This window comes from Ovis canadensis, chromosome 25 (assembly GCF_042477335.2).
Source record: "Ovis canadensis isolate MfBH-ARS-UI-01 breed Bighorn chromosome 25, ARS-UI_OviCan_v2, whole genome shotgun sequence".
Lineage (NCBI taxonomy): Eukaryota > Metazoa > Chordata > Mammalia > Artiodactyla > Bovidae > Ovis > Ovis canadensis.
In genome coordinates this window covers 29,196,397-29,214,591 of record NC_091269.1, presented here as the reverse complement: position 1 = coordinate 29,214,591, position 18,195 = coordinate 29,196,397, and positions in this window count along the sequence as shown.

Genomic DNA, 18,195 nt, shown 5'->3' with positions numbered 1-18,195 from the left:
CCTATTTTACAGTAGAGCACAAGCAACACAATTAGCAGCATGCAGCAAGTGTCAGGTGAGTTGTCATTCAGTTGCTAAGTCATGTCTGACTCTTTCAGACCCCGTGGGCTGCAGCACACAAAGCCTCCTGTCCATCACCATCTTCTGGAGTTCATGTCCATTGAATTAGTGATGCCATCCAACCATCTCATCCTCTGTCACCTTCTTCTCCTTCTGCCTTCAATCTTTCCCAGCATCAGGGTCTTTTCCACAGCTGTTCATCAGAGACAGGAAAGGTCTATTAAGATAGATGATGTCAAGAAGAGAGAACAGCATAGGAAGCTGTAGTTCGTGGGTGTTCACTCCCTAGCCATTACTACTAATAATTTCTGTTTGAGCCCTTTATGATTGAGGCTCACTACAGGTTATCAACTTTATTAACATTTCTAAAAAAACTCAACTTTTGACTTTGTTAATTGTGTTTGTTATTTATTTGCTTTCAATTCCATTGTTTTCCTATTTTTTTAACTTTTCTGCATTTAATCCCTTTTACTTTAATTTTCAATTCTTTTTCAAACTTCTTATGGTAGAATGATTTCAAGCTTCATTAATTGAAATTTTCTTCATCTTAATACACATACAAAGCTATAATTTTTTACCAAACACTAATTTTTATATTTTACACAATTTTTGCTGTATTTTTTTCTTAAACATTCATATTAAATATTTTATAATAACGAGATTATCTCATTTGTGGGTTTCTAAAGTTTATGTTGTTTAATTTTCTAATGTTTGATATTTTCCAGATATATTATTGTTACTGATTTCTAATTTAATTCCATTGTGACAAGAGAACAAATTCTAAGAATTCAATATTTCAGCATTCCTATGTATTCTCTTAAAGTTTTATGTCTCACACTTAGTTTTTATTTGAGTTAATTTTCATATGTGTTGTGAGAAAGGAATCCAGCTTCATTATTCTTATACAGAAATTGAGTTTTCTCAGCATCATTTGTTGAAAAGACTTTTTTCTCATTATATAGTCTTGGAACATTTTATCAAAAATCAATTGTTCCATATTATTTTATTAATCTATATTTCCATCCTGTCTTTATCAAATATACTATCGATTACGGATTACTGTTGCATTTTAGTAAGTTTTGCTGTCAGGATATTTAAGTCTTCCAAAATTATTCTTCATTTTCAAGTTTATTCTGAATCTCTTGTAGTATTTGATAAGAATTGTGTAGAATCTATAGACCAATTAAAGGAGTAACAGCATGATAATGATATTGTTACTCCTATCCATGGCTACTAAATGTCTTTCCATTTATTTTGACCATAAATATTTTATTTTATCCCATTTACTTTGAGATATTCCAACTCTCTTTTGGTTAGAGTTTCCATGGAATATATGGCATTTTTTTTCTTTCATTTTACTTTTAATTTACTTTTATATTTAAATCTAAAGTATGTCTCTTACAGATGGCATATCTAAATTTTCTCCATTCTTTCAATCTCTGCTTTTTATATGGAATGCTTGCTTCATTTACTTTAATGTAATTACTGATAGTACAGGATTTACATTTGCCATTTTGCTATTTGTTTACTACATATCATTTATGTTAAACACTATATATCATCTAAACACATTTACTGTATATCATATACAAACATTTGCTGTTATTGTTCCTCTTCTTCCATTACTGACTTATTATGAGTTAAGTAAATATTTTCTCATTTACCATTTTAATTTTCTGTGTTTCTTTTACTGACATTTTTGGACTTCTGTTTTTAGTAATGTACTTGGGATTTATAATTAAAACTTTACGTTATAGACTATTTCATATTGATATCATGTTAATTTCAATTATGTAAAAAGATTTCCCAAAAGAGCTTGGTCCAATAAATTTCTCATTCTATGGAGAGGGACTCCATGTATGTTTTGGCTCATATACTCTGTGCTCTGGCAGTTCACTCCTCTACTTTAGGCTTCTCTTCCTGCTTCTGTGTAGCCTCTGGGTCAGGCAGATGTAAAAGACTGGGGCCTTCTATGGCTCCCCAGGGCATACACACAGTTCTGTGCATGCACATTATGTTGAAGATTTTCAAAGTCCCTGTGAACTTTTCATCCCCCAGACGTTCCTTTTGTTTCTTACCAGGCCTCTTTTTTGCTCTTACTGATACTACTGGCCATGGAACAGCAGACTGGTTCCAAATAAAAAAGGAGTATGTCAAGGCTGTATATTGTCACATTGCTTATTTAACTTCTATGCAGAGTACACCATGAGAAACGCTGGGTTAGAAGAAGCACAAGCTGGAATCAAGATTACCGGGAGAAATATCAATAACCTCAGATATGCAGATGACACCACCCTTATGGCAGACAGTGAAGAGAAACTAAAAAGCCTCTTGATGAAAGTGAAAGAGGAGAGTGTAAAAGTTGACTTAAAGCTCAACATTCAGAAAACAAAGATCATGGCATCTGGTCCCATCACTTCATGGGAAATAGATGGGGAAACAGTGGAAACAGTGTCAGACTTTATTTTTCTGGGCTCCAAAATCCCTGCAGATGGTGACTGCAGCCATGAAATTAAAAGACTCTTACTCCTTGGAAGAAAAGTTATGACCAACCTAGATAGCATATTCAAAAGCAGAGACATTACTTTGCCAACAAAGGTCCATCTAGTCAAGGCTATGGTTTTTCCAGTGATCATGTGTGGATGTGAGAGTTGGACTGTGAGGAAAGCTGAGTGCCGAAGAATTAATGCTTTTGAACTGTGGTGTTGGAGAAGACTCTTGAGAGTCCCTTGGACTGCAAGGAGATCCAACCAGTCCATTCTGATGGAGATCAGCCCTGGGATTTCTTTGGAAGGAATGATGCTAAAGCTGAAACTCCAGTACTTTGGCTACCTCATGCGAAGAGTTGGCTCACTGGAAAAGACTGTGATGCTGGGAAGGATTGGGGGCAGGAGGAGAAGGGAACGACAGAGGGTGAGATGGCTGGATGGCATCACTAACTCGATGAACGTGAATCTGAGTGAACTCTGGGAGTTGGTGATGGACAGTGAGGCCTGGCATGGTGCGATTCATGGGGTCGCAGAGTCAGACATGACTGAGCGACTGAACTGAACTGAACTGAATATCCCAAGACCTGGCCTTTGATAAGTCCTTCAACAGGTTTTGTGTCTGCTTACAGCAAACACACCAAAGTTCTCACTTTAATTTTGGAGAATCTTGATGTCTGGTTAGCCTAAATGTATTCAGTCAATGTAAAACAACAATTCACAGGAAACATATTTCACATCAAGTACCCAGGCAGCTTATTAACTTCTTGGACAAAGTGGTGTTATCATTTGACTGAGGGAACAACTCTCACTGTATCCCTTATTGACATGTGGTCACAGGAACAATTTCTGCCTCACAAGTACCTAGGCCTTTTCTTCTTTGCTGGATAGTAAACTCTAAGGTCAGTTTTCATTCCAATCCCAAAGAAACACAGTGCCAAAGAGTTTTCAAACTACTGCAAAATTGTACTCATCTCACATACTAGCAAAGTAATGGTCAAAATTCTTCAAGCAAGGCTTCAACTGTCCATGAACCATGAACTTCCAGATGATCAACCTGGTTTTAGAAAAGGCAGAGGAACCAGAGATCAAATTGAGACCATCTGTTGGATTATCAAAAAAGCAAGAGAATTCCAGAAAAACATCTATTTCTGCTTTATTGACTATGCCAAAGATTTTGACTGTGTGGATCACCACAAACTGTGTAAAATTCTGAAAGAGGTAGGAATACCAGACCACTTGACCTGCCTCTTGAGAAATCTGTATGCAGTTCAGGAAGCAACAGTTAAAACTGGACATGGAACAACAGACTGGTTTCAAATAGGGAAAGGAGTACATCAAGGCTGTGTGTTGTTATCCTGCTTATTTAACTTATAAGCAGAATACATAGTGAGAAATACTGGGCTGGAAGAAGCACAAGCTAGAATAAAGATTTCCAGGAGTGGATATGCAGTTGACACCACCCTTATGGCAGAATGTGAAGAACTAAAGGGCCTCTTGATGAAAGTGAAAGAGGAGAGTGAAAACATGTTGGCTTAAGTGCTGGCTTAAAGCTCAAAATTCAGAAAACTAAGATCTTGGCATTCAGTCCCATCACTTCATGGCAAATAGATGGGGAAACAGTGGCTGACATTCCATTTTGGGGCTCCAAAAATCACTGCAGATGGTGACTACACCCATGAAATTCAAAGACTCTTACTCCTTGGGAGGAAAGTTATGAGCAACCTAGATACCATATTAAAAAGCAGAGACATTACTTTGCAAACAAAGGTCTGTCTGGTCAAGGCTATGGTTTTTCCAATAGTCCTGTATGGATGTGAAAGCTGGACCATAAAGAAAGCTGAGTGCTGAAGAATTGATGCTTTTGAACTATGGTGTTGGAGAAGACTTTTGAGAGTTCCTTAGACTGCAAGGAGATCCAACCAGTCCATCTTAAAGGAGATCAGTCCTGAATATTCATTGGAAGGACTGATGCTGAAGCTGAAACTCCAATACTTTGGCCACATGATACAAAGAACTGACTCATTTGAAAAGACCCTGATGCCAGGAAAGATTGAAGACAAGAGGAGAATGGGACGATAGAGGATGAAATGGTTGGATGGCAACACTGACTCAATGGACATGAGTTTGAGTAAATTCCAGGAGTTGGTGACGTGACAGGGAGGCCTGGCATGCTGCAGTTTATGGGTTTACAAAGAGTCGTACATGACTGGGTGACTGACCTTAACTGATCAGATCTTTTCTACCTCTTCTAAAGGCCTCTATGACAATGTCAATTCACCTCTGATTGCTCTGGTTTTCTCATCTGTGTCACCTGCAGATTTCCTGTTGTTATTTTTCCCCCTATAATATACCTAGTGCTTCTTGCTGTCTTAGGTGTATTTTTTAGCTGAGTCCACCATTTTCTATTCACTATATATTTTCCTAACACAATTTTTATTATAATGATTGCAAGTGTTTGGGGGGAATGGCTTAGATCAAAGTGAAAGTAAATTTTGCAGTGATAGGTTCAGTTCAGTTCATTTCAGTCGCTTCTTTGTGTCCGACTCTTTGTGACCCCAAGGACTGCAGCATGCCAATCCTCCCTGTCCATCACCAACCCCCAGAGTTTACCAAACCCATGTCTATTGAGTTGGTGATGCCATCCAACCATCTCATCCTCTGCTGTTGCCTTTTCCTCCTGACCTCAATATTTCCCAGCATCAGGTTCTTTGGAAATGAGTCAGCTCTTCGTATCAGGTGGCCAAAGAATTGGAGTTTAGCTTCAACATCAGTCCTTCCAGTGAACACCTAGGACTGATCTCCTTTAGGATGGACTGGTTGGATCTCCTTGCAGTCCAAGGGACTCTCAAGAGTCTTCTCCAACTCCACAATTCAAAAGCATCAATTCTTCGGTGCTCAGCTTTCTTGATAGTCCAACTCTCATATCCATACATGACTACTGGAAAAATGATAGCCTTAACTAGATGGACCTTTGTTGACAAAGTAATGTCTCTGCTTTTTAATAAGCTATCTAAATTGGTCATAACTTTCCCTCCAAGGAGTAGGCATCTATTAATTTCAAGGCTGCAGTCACCATCTGCAGTGATTTTGGAGCCCCCCAAAATAAAGCCAGCCACTGTTTCCATTGTTTCCCCATATATTTGCCATGAGGTGATGGGGCCAGATGCCATGATCTTCGTTTTTTAAATGTTGAGCTTTAAGCCAACTTTTCAGTCTCTTCTTTCACTTTCATCAAGAGGCTCTTTGGTTCTTCTTCACATTCTGCCATAAGGGTGGTGTCATCTGCATATCTGAGGTTATTGCCATTTCTTCCGGCAATCTTGATTCCAGCTTGTGCTTCTTCCAGCCCAGCGTTTCTCATGATGTACTCTGCATATAAGTTAAATAAGCAGAGTGACAGCATACAGCTTTGATGTACTACTTTTCCTATTTGGAACCAGTTTGTAATTCCATGTCCAGGTCTAACTGTTGCTTCCTGATCTGCATACAGGTTTCTCAAGAGGCAGGTCAGGTGGTCTGATATTCCCATCTCTTTCAGAATTTTACACAGTTTACTGTGATCCATGCAGTCAAAGGCATTGGCATAGTCAATAAAGCAGAAATAGATGTTTTTCTGGAACTCTCTTGCTTTTTTGATGATCAAGCGGATGTTGCCAATTTGATCTCTGGTTCCTCTGCCTTTTCTAAAACCAGCTGAAGGTCTGGAAGTTCATGGTTCAAGTACTGCAAAAGCCTGGCTTTGAGAATTTTGAACATTACTTTACTATTGTGTGAGATTAGTGCAATTGTGCAGTAGTTTGAGCATTCTTTGGCATTGCTTTTCTTTGGGATTGGATTAAAAACTGACCTTTTACAGTCTGTGGCCACTGCTGAGTTTTCCAAATTTGCTGACATATTGAGTGCAGCACTTTTACAGCATCATCTTTTAGGATTTGCTGAAGGAGATCAACCCTGGGATTTTTTGGAAGGAATGATGCTAAAGCTGAAACTCCAGTACTTTGGCCACCTCATGCGAAGAGTTGACTTATTGGAAAAGACTCTGATGCTGGGAGGGATTGGGGGCAGGAGAAGAAGGGGACGACCGAGGATGAGATGGCTGGATGGCATCATTGACTCGATGGACGTGAGTCTGAGTGAACTCCAGGAGTTGGTGATGGACAGGCAGGCCTGGCGTGCTACGATTCATGGGGTCGCAAAGAGTCAGACCCAACTGAGGGACTGAACTGAACTGAACTGGAATTCTGTCACCTCCACTAGGTTTGTTTGTGGTGATGCTTCCTAAGGCCCACTTGACTTCATATTCCAGGATGTCTGGCTCTAGGTGAGTGATCATACCATCGTGATTATCTGGATCATGAAGATCTTTTTTGTACAGTTCTTCTGTGTATTCTAGCCACCTCTTCTTAATATCCTCTGCTTCTGTTAGGCCCATACCACTTCTGTCCTTTATTGAGCCCATCTTTGCATGAAATGTTCCCTTGGTACCTCTAATTTTCTTGAAGAGATCTCTAGTTTTTCTCATTCTATCGTGTTTCCTCTATTTCTTTGCTTTGATCGCTGAGGAAGGCTTTCTTATCTCTCCTTGCTATTCCTTGGAATTCTGTTTCAGATGCTTATATCTTTCCTTTTCTCCTTTGCTCTTTGCTTCTCTTCTTTTCATAGCTATTTGTAAGCCATGCAATATCACGGTAATCCAAGTCTATGCTCCAGCCAGTAATGCTGAAGAAGCTGAAGTTGAATGCTTCTATGAAAACATACAAGACCTTTTAGGACATCCAAAAGACGTCCTTTTCATTATAGGGGACTGAAATTCAAAAGTAAGAAATCAAGAAACACCTGGAGTAACAGGCAAATTTGGCCTTGGGGTACAGAAATATGTAGCACAAAGGTTAATAGAGTTTTGCCAAGTGAACATACTGGTCATAACAAACACTGTCTTCCAACAACACAAGATAAGACTCTACACATGGACCTCACCAGATGGCCAACACCTAAATCAGATTAATTATATTCTTTGTAGCCAAAAATGGAGAAGCTCTATACAGTCAGCAAAAACAAGACTGGGCACTGACTGTGGCTCAAATCATGAACTCCTTATTGCCAAATTCAGACTTAAATGGAAGAAAGTGGGGAAAACCACTAGACCAATCAGGTATGGCCTAAATCATATCCCTTGATTACACAGTGGAAGTGAGAAATAGATTTAAGGGACTAGATATGATAAACAGAGTGCTTGATGAACTATGGATGGAGGTTCATGACACTGTACAGGAGACAGGGATCAAGACCATCCCCAGGAAAAAGAAATGTAAATAGGCAGAGATAAGTATTATTCCTCAATATTAATTAAAGGTTAAATAATTTCTTAAAGTTACATCTTTTCATGCAATTCTCATTCAAGGCAATAAGTTTGTTATTTTCTGTGTCCTTTGATACTTAATAGAGAAAAAATAAAGGCATATATTCCCAGGTTTTAGCCAAATTTCTTAACAGACAATTTAATCATACTTTATCTGTTCTTTTATTTCCTGGACTTGAAATAATGCACTGCTTTGCTGGAAGCATGACAAATGACAGGATCAGCTGGAGCATGTATCCATTATTAAATTAACTCTCGTCAGTAATCAGTTTCTAAAAACACTCTTGGGAGAATAAAAGTTGTAAAAGTTGACATGTAGTCCAAAAAACCCCAAATAAATGTAAAAGACCTTCAAAAAAAACTACTACTTTGGTCAATATCAGTTTAATAGGATTGTTAGGAAGGGTGCTGTCCTCAAGTTTCTAGGCTGCCAATAGACATCAAAGGCATTTTTGAAAGCCTTTTAATCTTTTTTCTGTACCTGCTATTTCAAAGAATCATATGGTTCATTCTCATGTCCTTGCACTATTTTTTTCCTAGCAGGGAATGTCCTTCAAAGATAATATGAGCCCCACCTCCATGAGATGGAGTAATAAGATGTATGTTTTTCTTTTTGTAGCACAGAGGAAAAGTTCAGATGAATTCAAGCATACATTGGTGGCAAGCTCTTCATATAATATCCAGAGCAGGAAATTACAAATAAGTGTAGTGAGGCTGCAGAAAGTCTACATGGACATTTAGTAAGGTAATCTCAATTAAAGGAAAACACTTAGTAAAGGGCTTAGACACTTTCCATAGAGATTTTCAAGAGAGCAACAGTTTTGTATCAAGATTTGTGAATATGGTTTAAGATTTAAAATAATTATGTATAACAGAGTACAGTATATCTCCTATTGATAATGGAGAAAGGCTCAACAGGCAAATTTGAAATTGAGTTTTGGTTATCTTATATTAAGCATGTTGTTGTTCATTTGCTAAGTTGTGTCTGACTCTGCAACCACATGGACTGTAGCACAGCAAGGTTCCTATTCTTCGCTGTCTCCTGGAGTTTGTTCAACTCTTGTCCTTGGAGTCAGTGATTCCACCCAACAATCTCGTCCTCTGTTTCCCCCTTCTACTATTGCCCTTAATCTTTGCCAACATCAGTTTTTTTCCCAGTGAATCGGTTGTTTGTATCAGGTGGCCAAAGTATTGGAACTTCAGTTCTTTTAATGAATATTCAGTTCAGTTCAGTCGCTCAGTTGTGTCCAACTCTTTGCCACCCCATGAATTCCAGCACACCAGGCATCCCTGTCCATCACCAACTCCTGGAGTTCACTCAAACTCATGTCCATTGAGTCAATGATGAAATCCAGCCATCTCATCCTCTATCATCCCCTTCTCCTCCTGCCCCCAGTCCTTCCCAGCATCAGAGTCTTTTTCAATGAGTCAACTCTTCGCATGAGGTGGCCAGAGTACTGGAGTTTCATCTTTAATATCATTCCTTCCAAAGAAATCCCAGGACTGATCTCCTTCAGAATGGACTGGTTGGATCTCTTTGCAGTCCAAGGGATTCTCAAGAGTCTTCTCCAACACCACAGTTCAAAAGCATCATTTCTTAAGTGCTCAGCTTTCTTCACAGTCCAACTCTCACATCCATACATGACCACTGGAAAAACCATAGCCTTGACTAGATGGACCTTTGTTGGCAAATTAATATCTTTGCTTTTGAATATGCTATCTTTTGGTCATAACTTTCCTTCAAAGGAGTAAGCGTCTTTTAATTTCATGGTTGCAATCACCATCTGCAGTGATTTTGGAGCCCATAAAAATAAAGTCTGATACTGTTTCCACTGTTTCCCCATCTATGTTCCATGAAGTGATGGGACCAGATGCAATGATGTTAGTTTTCTGAATGTTGAGCTTTAAGCCAACTTTTTCACTTTCCACTTTCACTTTCATCAAGAGGCTTTTTAGTTCCTCTTCACTTTCTGCCATAAGGGTGGTGTCATCTGCATATCTAAGGTTATTGATATTTCTCCTGGCAATCTTGAATCCACCTTGTGCTTCTTCCAGCCCAGCGTTTCTCATGATGATTCTGTATATAAGTTAAATAAGCAGGGTGACAATATACAGCCTTGACATACTCCTAGATAGGTTTATACTTAAATTCAGTTAAAAATACTAATGCTATTACCCATGAATTATTATTAGTTCCTCAAAACATGAAGAAGGAAAGAATGGTCTCCTATAGCTATAATATACAGCAATACAGTGGTAATAAAAATATATTAATGTGCTGCACCTGCAGGCAAAATCTTGCCCATATTGATGGAGCTAACATGTTTGTGGACTGTGAAAGAGACAATTCCTTATGCATCCTTTCAGTGGCCAAATCTCAAGTTGGTTTTGCTAATAGTCTTGCTGTAAACTGAATATTTATGTCCCCTTAAAATTAACACATTACAGCTTACCTACCAATATGATGGTGTTCAGAGGTAGAGCTTTTGGGATGTTATTAAGTCATGAATGTGTGTTTGAGACTTGTGTCCTTATAAAATAGACCTCAAGAGCTTTATTCTTCCTCCCAGAATGTGAGGACATACACAATTAAAAGATTTAAACAACTAAAATGAGTGTAAATGCTGGCATCCGGCAGAAATGCTATTGAGACAACAGGTACTCAACAAGAAATAGAGTTCAACATGAAATAGGAGGGAAGCAGTGATAAGTATAAATAAAACCTTTTCTTATTTATGCCACAGTGCATTGTGATTCCTCATTAAACATAAACTTATGCTAGAAGGTGATATAGAAATCAGTATGTGATATAGAAATCATCAACATGTTATCCTAAATAGGTGTGGAATTCAAGGAAATAGAATTTGTTTTATTTTATTTCTTTAACTTGATATCACTACAAGCAAAATATGCTTCACTCTGCTGTAAATGTGTCATTTAATTTATTAATATTCTTTCCTGCTTCAACAGTTAAAGTCATATTTCATGATCCTTTCTCTATTTCCTTTCCAAAATACTTGATATTACTGCCATACAATAAAGCAAACAAACAAACAAACAAACTCAAGTGATGCATGGAATCAGTCTCAGCATTTTATTTTCATTACTTTTTTTTTTTTTTTCCCCACCTGGGATATAAATAAAGACTTTAATGGATTTTTTTTTTTTTTTTGGCTTTTGAATCAAAGGAAGGACTCAACTAGAAGGACTTTAGATTTTACTATAAAAAATCCAAAAGCCAGTTTAAAAGTCAGAGTTGGTCACTTGTTTATTTAGTCACTAAATAGATTTTTATTCATAAAGCAAATACACTCTACTAGAACCTGTGGTACTTTTAGTGAAGGAGAAGATGATGTCTAACAAATTACCACAAATTAGCAGCTTAAAACTGCACAAATTTATAATTTTCCTAGCCTAGGCTTCTACCAGCTGAGGTCAAGGTTTTGATCAGGGCTGTGTTTTTATCTGGGGTTCAGAGTCCTCTTCCAAATTCACTTCTTGTCTCCAGTATTCAGCTCCTTGGAATTGTAAAACTGTGTTTTCCATCTTCTTGCTGGCTCTTGCTGAAGTCAGTCTTAGCTTTGAGAAGCTGTCCTCGAGTCCTAACCACAAGACCCTCTCCTTCAGCACTATATGTATTAGTCACTCAGTCATGTCCAACTCTTTGTGACCCCGTGAACTGTAGCCCATCAGGCTTCTCCAGTCCATGGGATTTCTTACAAGAATATACTGGAGTAGGTTGCAATTTCCTTCTCCAGAGGATCTTCCTGACCCAGGGATCCAACCCTGGTGTCCTGCATTTCAGGCAGATTCTTTACTGTCTGAGCCATCAGGGAACCTCTTCCTGCAGTAGGACAGCTCACTTTGTCAAGGCCAACAAGAGAAACTCTTTCTTTTCAAATTTATCTCTACAGTCTGCTAAGACCGTCTTATGTAATTCAACCTAATAGAGTGATTGCTCCATGTTCATAGGCCCCACTCACACCAGGAGGGAATTATACAAAATGTATATACCAGGAGCCAGGAATCTTACAAGTCATCTCAGAAGTTCTATGAGGACACCAACTCTCAAAGATCTTTTCCAGCAAGGAGAGAAGATGTATTTCCAAATAGCTATGATATGGAATTCAGCCCCTCTATTGACCTATCCTTCCTACATTTCAAATAGAACATCTGAATATTAGGATTAAATATTTAAAATCTATTACTATACAGTAAATGTATTATAGTAGAGTCAGAGTTGACATATCTAATTAGCATAGCACTTTTTCAAGCTGAAAATAAAAGAAATCCGGTGTACATTTTATATAGTTTGCAAATATGATGTATATAATTTGGAAAACTGTTTTTCTTATCTGACTTCTGTGTGTGTGCTAAGTTGCTTCAACATGTCCAACTTTTTGTGACACCGTGGACTGTAGCCTGCCAGGCTCCTATGTCCATAGGATTCTCCAGGCAAGAATTCTGGAGTGGGTTGCCATGCCCTCCTCTAGGGGATCTTATGGGCCCAGGGATCTAACCTGTGTCTCTTACATCTCCTGCATTGGCCAGCAGGTTCTTTACAACTAGTGACACTTGGGGCGCTCATTTGACCCATTATGAACATTTTCTATTGTATTATTTTTTCTGATATGAATTTTATGAGAAATTTATTGCATTCATTGCTATACTTTTAATGACTCATAGGAATGCTTTAGGTTTGTATGTCATCACATTGATTTTTCCTATTAAACAAACAGTAAGCTTTTTCCACTCAAATGTTACCATTTTTGAACAATATTATTGATATTTTGTGTTTACATATGCTACGTATGAAATACAGTCTTATAATTTAAGTATTCACTCAGATATATTTTATTTTGTGGCTATTTATATGCATTGATAAATTGCTTCACAAAGTACAGTACCAATTAGAGCCCCAGTTTCTGTTTAAGAGAACTAATAGATTGTTATTTAAGCTTGAGAAAACTACACTGAAACTTATTTGATTTTGTAAACATTAAAAATGTTTGAATGCTAAATCCTATAGAAGCATTGAAAGACATCTACGAATTCATCAGTATAAATGTCTGAATTTTACAGATGAAGAAACTGAATTCTCTAGAGGTTTCTTTGAGGCTGTTCTGGGTCACATAGCTAATAATTGTCAGAAATGGATGAAAAACAGGTCTCATACCCAGCGCAATCCTTTTGCATTGTAGATGTGCTTCTTAGAATTTGGTGGCTTTCAGATCATTTCCCTGGGGACTGTGAAAAAACAAATTAAGAGGCCCACTTTTGTGGATTCTGAATCAATCTATTTTTATTCTGTAAGAGCACTCATTTGATTCTGACGCAGGCTATTTGGGAGGCTATCATACTCAGCAAACTACTAACAAATCTGTTATATATATATAAAGAAATTTTTTTAAAGATACAAGAGAAAAAAATATGAAGATTTGGAGCCTGCCCTTGGTTTAAGCTGAGAGTTAACTTCAATGTTTCTGTTTTCCCTAATGAATCTGAGACAGACTCAATATACTTATTCATTGTTCTTGTCTTTAAAGGCAATACAATTTCTAGTTTTATGAGAAATTTATGAGAAATTTTATGAGAAATTTAAAGGTCATGTGTCAGTTATAAAAAACTTCGGCACCATAAAAAGATATAAAGTGAAAAAAAAAATCTTCCCTATCATTCCAAGGACACTTCCCAAAGATATCTTCAGGGAATGGTATACCCATTTTTTTTCTTCTAGGCAATTTTTTAAGTGTTTAAGCATAAATCTATGAGTGAATTTTTCTTATGTGAATGTCAATGTATATTGATATTATATGAACTGTTCTGCAATTTCCTTTTTCCACTTAATATATCAGACCAGTATCACAAGTCTCTCTATATATTTTAAATGGTTGCATAGCTTCTTTGGCAACCGACTCCAGTGTTCTTGCCTGGAGAATCCCAGGGATGGGGGAGCCTGGTTGGCTGCTGTCTATGGGGTCGCACAGAGTTGGACATGACTGAAGCAACTTAGCAGCAGCAGCAGCAGCAGCAACATCTTATTACACAGCTACATCAATACTTTCTTAATCAATGCCCTACAACAACATACTCAAGCATTTGTCCTACTTTTGTGCTATTACAAACAATGCTTTAGTGAACGTCACTTTGAACATATACTGTTTTGCCTTTCTATGGCTATTTTTTTTTTAAGGTGGACTGCCTATAGATTAAAATATATTTTCATTTAAAATTTCCATTAAAAAGCCATTTACTTTCAGTAGAATTTAAGACTGTATTTTTTTTCACCTTTACTAGTACAGAATACTGTCAATCTCTTTAATATTTATCATTATAGTAGATAAAAGGTAACAACATAGTAATAGATAATATATATGCAGTGCTTACTGTGGCTAAACATCTCATGAATGCTTAAGAAGTTTAACTTAATTAATCCTGGAAGCAATCTATGAATTGCTACTATCTTCATTCTTCAGATGAGGAAATTGAGGCACAGAAAGGTTAAATGATGGGTCTGAGGCCACAAGACCAGCCAGGTATTAGAGTTGAGATTTGTACATAGATTGTCTGATTGTGTAACGCTAGAGTCCTTGTTTTTAAAAGGAGCACTCAATTACTTCAGCGTTTATAAATTTTAGGGTAATGTTTAATATTCTGTAAGTTTTAAAGGTTCAGTAAGTATAAACTTATTCATCGAATTTTGTATTTAAAATTCTAGGTCATGCCCTTGCCCAGCAAACTCCTGTTATTGATGAGTTATTTGTAAAAAAGGAAATTAGAAAATATATTTCCATTGTATTATATCTTTTTTTCAGGTTATTTAAGCTAATTTTCTGCAATACACTCATTTTAATTTTATTTAATCAGTCTTTCTATTTAGGCATCTGGTTATGGCTTAGCATTATAAATATACTCATTTATATATTAAGTTAATATTTTCAGAATAATTTCTAATTTGATTATAAGTAGACATTAAAAGACATGTATATGTATTTTGATTTCTATCAAATTTATTTTGGTAATTATTTTTAAATGTGTTACAAAAGGTTATTATGCCAAATATTAGTGTTGTTATGGCCAAAAGAGAATTTGATGTAAAGTGAGTAATATTTCAATAGCAAATTCAGTATAAATTTTATCTTCTTTAATTTAGCCATGTAAGGTATATTATTGGGAATAAAAATGTTAGAAGAAAATATACAAACATTGTTATAACTTAGAATGATAGAATCATGGACTGCTTTTACTTTTTTCTTTTCTCCCACAAACCATCTCTACTACTTTAAAATTCTCTTCATTTTTGTCAATTAATTTTACACTGTAATATAGGGCCAGAAAAAAAAAAGAGATTGTTTTCCTTAGCTTGTAGTAAATGCCATAGAAATATATGTACTTATTCTCTATTGCATGAATCTAAAATAACTAGTTTTTTCTTAAAATGTCTGGGATATGAGGAATAGTGTTACATCATTTTCTTGTTGCTTTTCTGTATTCCCTTAAATTAAAAGTCTGGTCATGCATATTTTTAAAAGATGAAACATAATTTCCTGAGAAGGAAAACAAAACTCATTAATAAATGATAATTTAAGGCAATGTAAGAGCTGTATGTCAGAGTGAGAATGCAGCAGATCTGGCTTCCAAGGTGAGTCCCAAGCAGACGGTGTGTAAACACAGTGTGTCAGCCTTGACATGAGCTGGTCCGTACCACTCAATACAAGCGAAGGAGAGAACTTAGCAATGAAAAGGCACAGTGTGACTTTCCAGCATCACTGAATACCATGTTCAGGAAGACCATATTTATCGTGAAGTAGGAAGAGGCCTTCCCATTCTCAAAGCTGCAACTTTGTTCATAGTGAGGAGTATTGTTCTTAGAGATCATTCTTAAAGAATGTAAACAACTTCAAATATTTGGTAGAGCAGCATCATTTAAAAATATTTTACGCATTTACAAAAAGGCTTTCCTTTCTACCTCCCTTGATTTTATAACTCCATTTTTATAGGTTTAAGCAACTTCTTCCTCATCTATAAAGCTCTGTGTGTGTTTATAGGTATGTGTTCTACTCTACAATTTTTAGTGTTTTTTCTTATGTGGCCTTATTAATTTTTCCCTGTGGGCCATTGACTCTTATTATTAAGTAGGATACCTATACCTGTGTTATGATGAGAATAAAGATTAAAAAAAAAATTAGTGAAACAAAGCAAACCAAATATTAGCGCAATCGCTGCCATTGTATTTTTCTATTTGAGTTTTGCACATTTGACTGGATAGTTAGAAGTTCTTTTATAATGAATATAAATTTCTTCTATCACTGGAAAGAACCATAAGACTTTGGATTCACCTGTTTTACAAGAAAAATACTTGGACTATAGAAACCAAATCTCCTGGCTTTGAACTAATCCATGTCAACATCATAACAAATGTTCTAGGACAGCAAAATAACAACTGCTTATTTGGCCAAGACGGCGAAAAACATTGCAGATTTCAAATCCCTCACATATGTCTTCCTTCATTAAAATGTAGCTGCTTGGAGTCTTAAGTCCCCTGGTACTCTGTGCCTCAGTCATTTAAGTCAACTTGACATCTGCTCAGAATTAGTCACTGTGCCCACTTTGTCTAATGGGATTCGCTCATGTGGAAAGTAAGCAGCACTCTTAGAATGAGAGCCTAATATTTTCCTGCCCAACCTACAAGGCAGAAATGCCTCCCAATCTCAGAATATACCATTTCCAAAGGCTTATGGAAATGTGCAAACCTACAAGTTAGATGAGTCAAATTGCAATTTTTCCACGAGTATGTCATATCTTGAAACTATACTCCATAACAAACATTTTTAAGAATTTTTTCTTCTCTTACCCAGTACAGAACAGTGTTAATCACTCAGTTGAGTCTGACTCTTTGCAACCCCAGGGACTGTAGCCCATCAGCCTCCTTCATCTATGGAATTCTCCAGGCAAGAATACCAGAGTGGGTAATCATTTCCTCTCTTACCCAAATTCACTGAAAATAGTGAGAAGTGGGGAAAAAATCAGAAATAAGCAGAAACCATCTAACAGACAGATGTTTCATAGCCAGATTAACTAAAGCAATCTTTTAGACTAGTTGAATAAACCACAGAGCATTTGACAGTCTGAGGCCTTTACCCTGATGGAGTTATTCATTCCGATAGGTAGTAATATAGACCTTGGCTTAAACGTTTCCTTGCCAACAATGATTATCTCAGCTATTAGTCAATATTATTGCTTGCTTTTCTTTGAAGTTTGGACGTTATCATTTCTTATGGATTCTTCACTGAAAAGACATAGAATGCAAACTTAGATGAAACCAAAAGACTATAGGATGGAGCAAAAGTTTTGAGAAATGAAGGAATCAATGGTAAATGACTGAGTATGCAAGATGCCTACTATGTGATAGGTAGGTTGTATATGATCCAACCCTAATATCCGGGAGATTGGAACACTTGATAATTAAAATCTTCTCAGTCTAAGTTGCTACACACATCTATTTATAGTTGTAGTATGGCTAGTGAGAGCAGAAGTTGCCCAAAAGGATCTCTTGGGTTCTGCAGATATTTCTCTCTGTCCTTATTGTGTAAAACCAGCTCTGCTATCCTCTGATATGGGTCAGTCATAAGTGACAATATGGCATTTTCTCTTTTCACCTCCTGGTTCTTGAACACAAGATGTTGAACATTTCCTGAGGGCAACCCTACCAATTTAGTGAGACTCTTGCTATGTCCCCTAGCAAGAGTGTCCTCCCTTTGGAGGCCAGGACTTCTAAATCTTCAGAGATTAGAGTTGCAGGCCTGAGAAAGACTAAATGTACCAGTAGGTCATTGGGAAGGATGGTCAGCATAGCCACTCCTGCTCCAACTCCTTGGTTCCTGAACTGAACCAAGCCTTTGGAGATGGTATATTCTGAGATTGGGAGGCATTTCTGCCCTGTAGGTTGGGCAGGAAAATATTAGGCTCTCATTCTAAGAGTGCTGCTTACTTTCCACATGAGCAAATCCCATTAGACAAAGTGGGCACAGTGACTAATTCTGAGCAGATGTCAAGTTGACTTAAATGACTGAGGCACAGAGTACCTGTGCCTCAGTTCAGTTTTCTTACTGAAAAGAGAAAATCATCACACAATGCTCTTTAATTTGAAAAGTCACTCTGTCCTAAACTTTGGTATCTCTTGCTTTCAAGATGATTCTTCCAGGCTGGCACTTCATTATTCTAAGAAACTGGGGTACATGAACTGATCTTCTGTTTGGATGGTCATAGGCTTTGTGCTACCCCTCC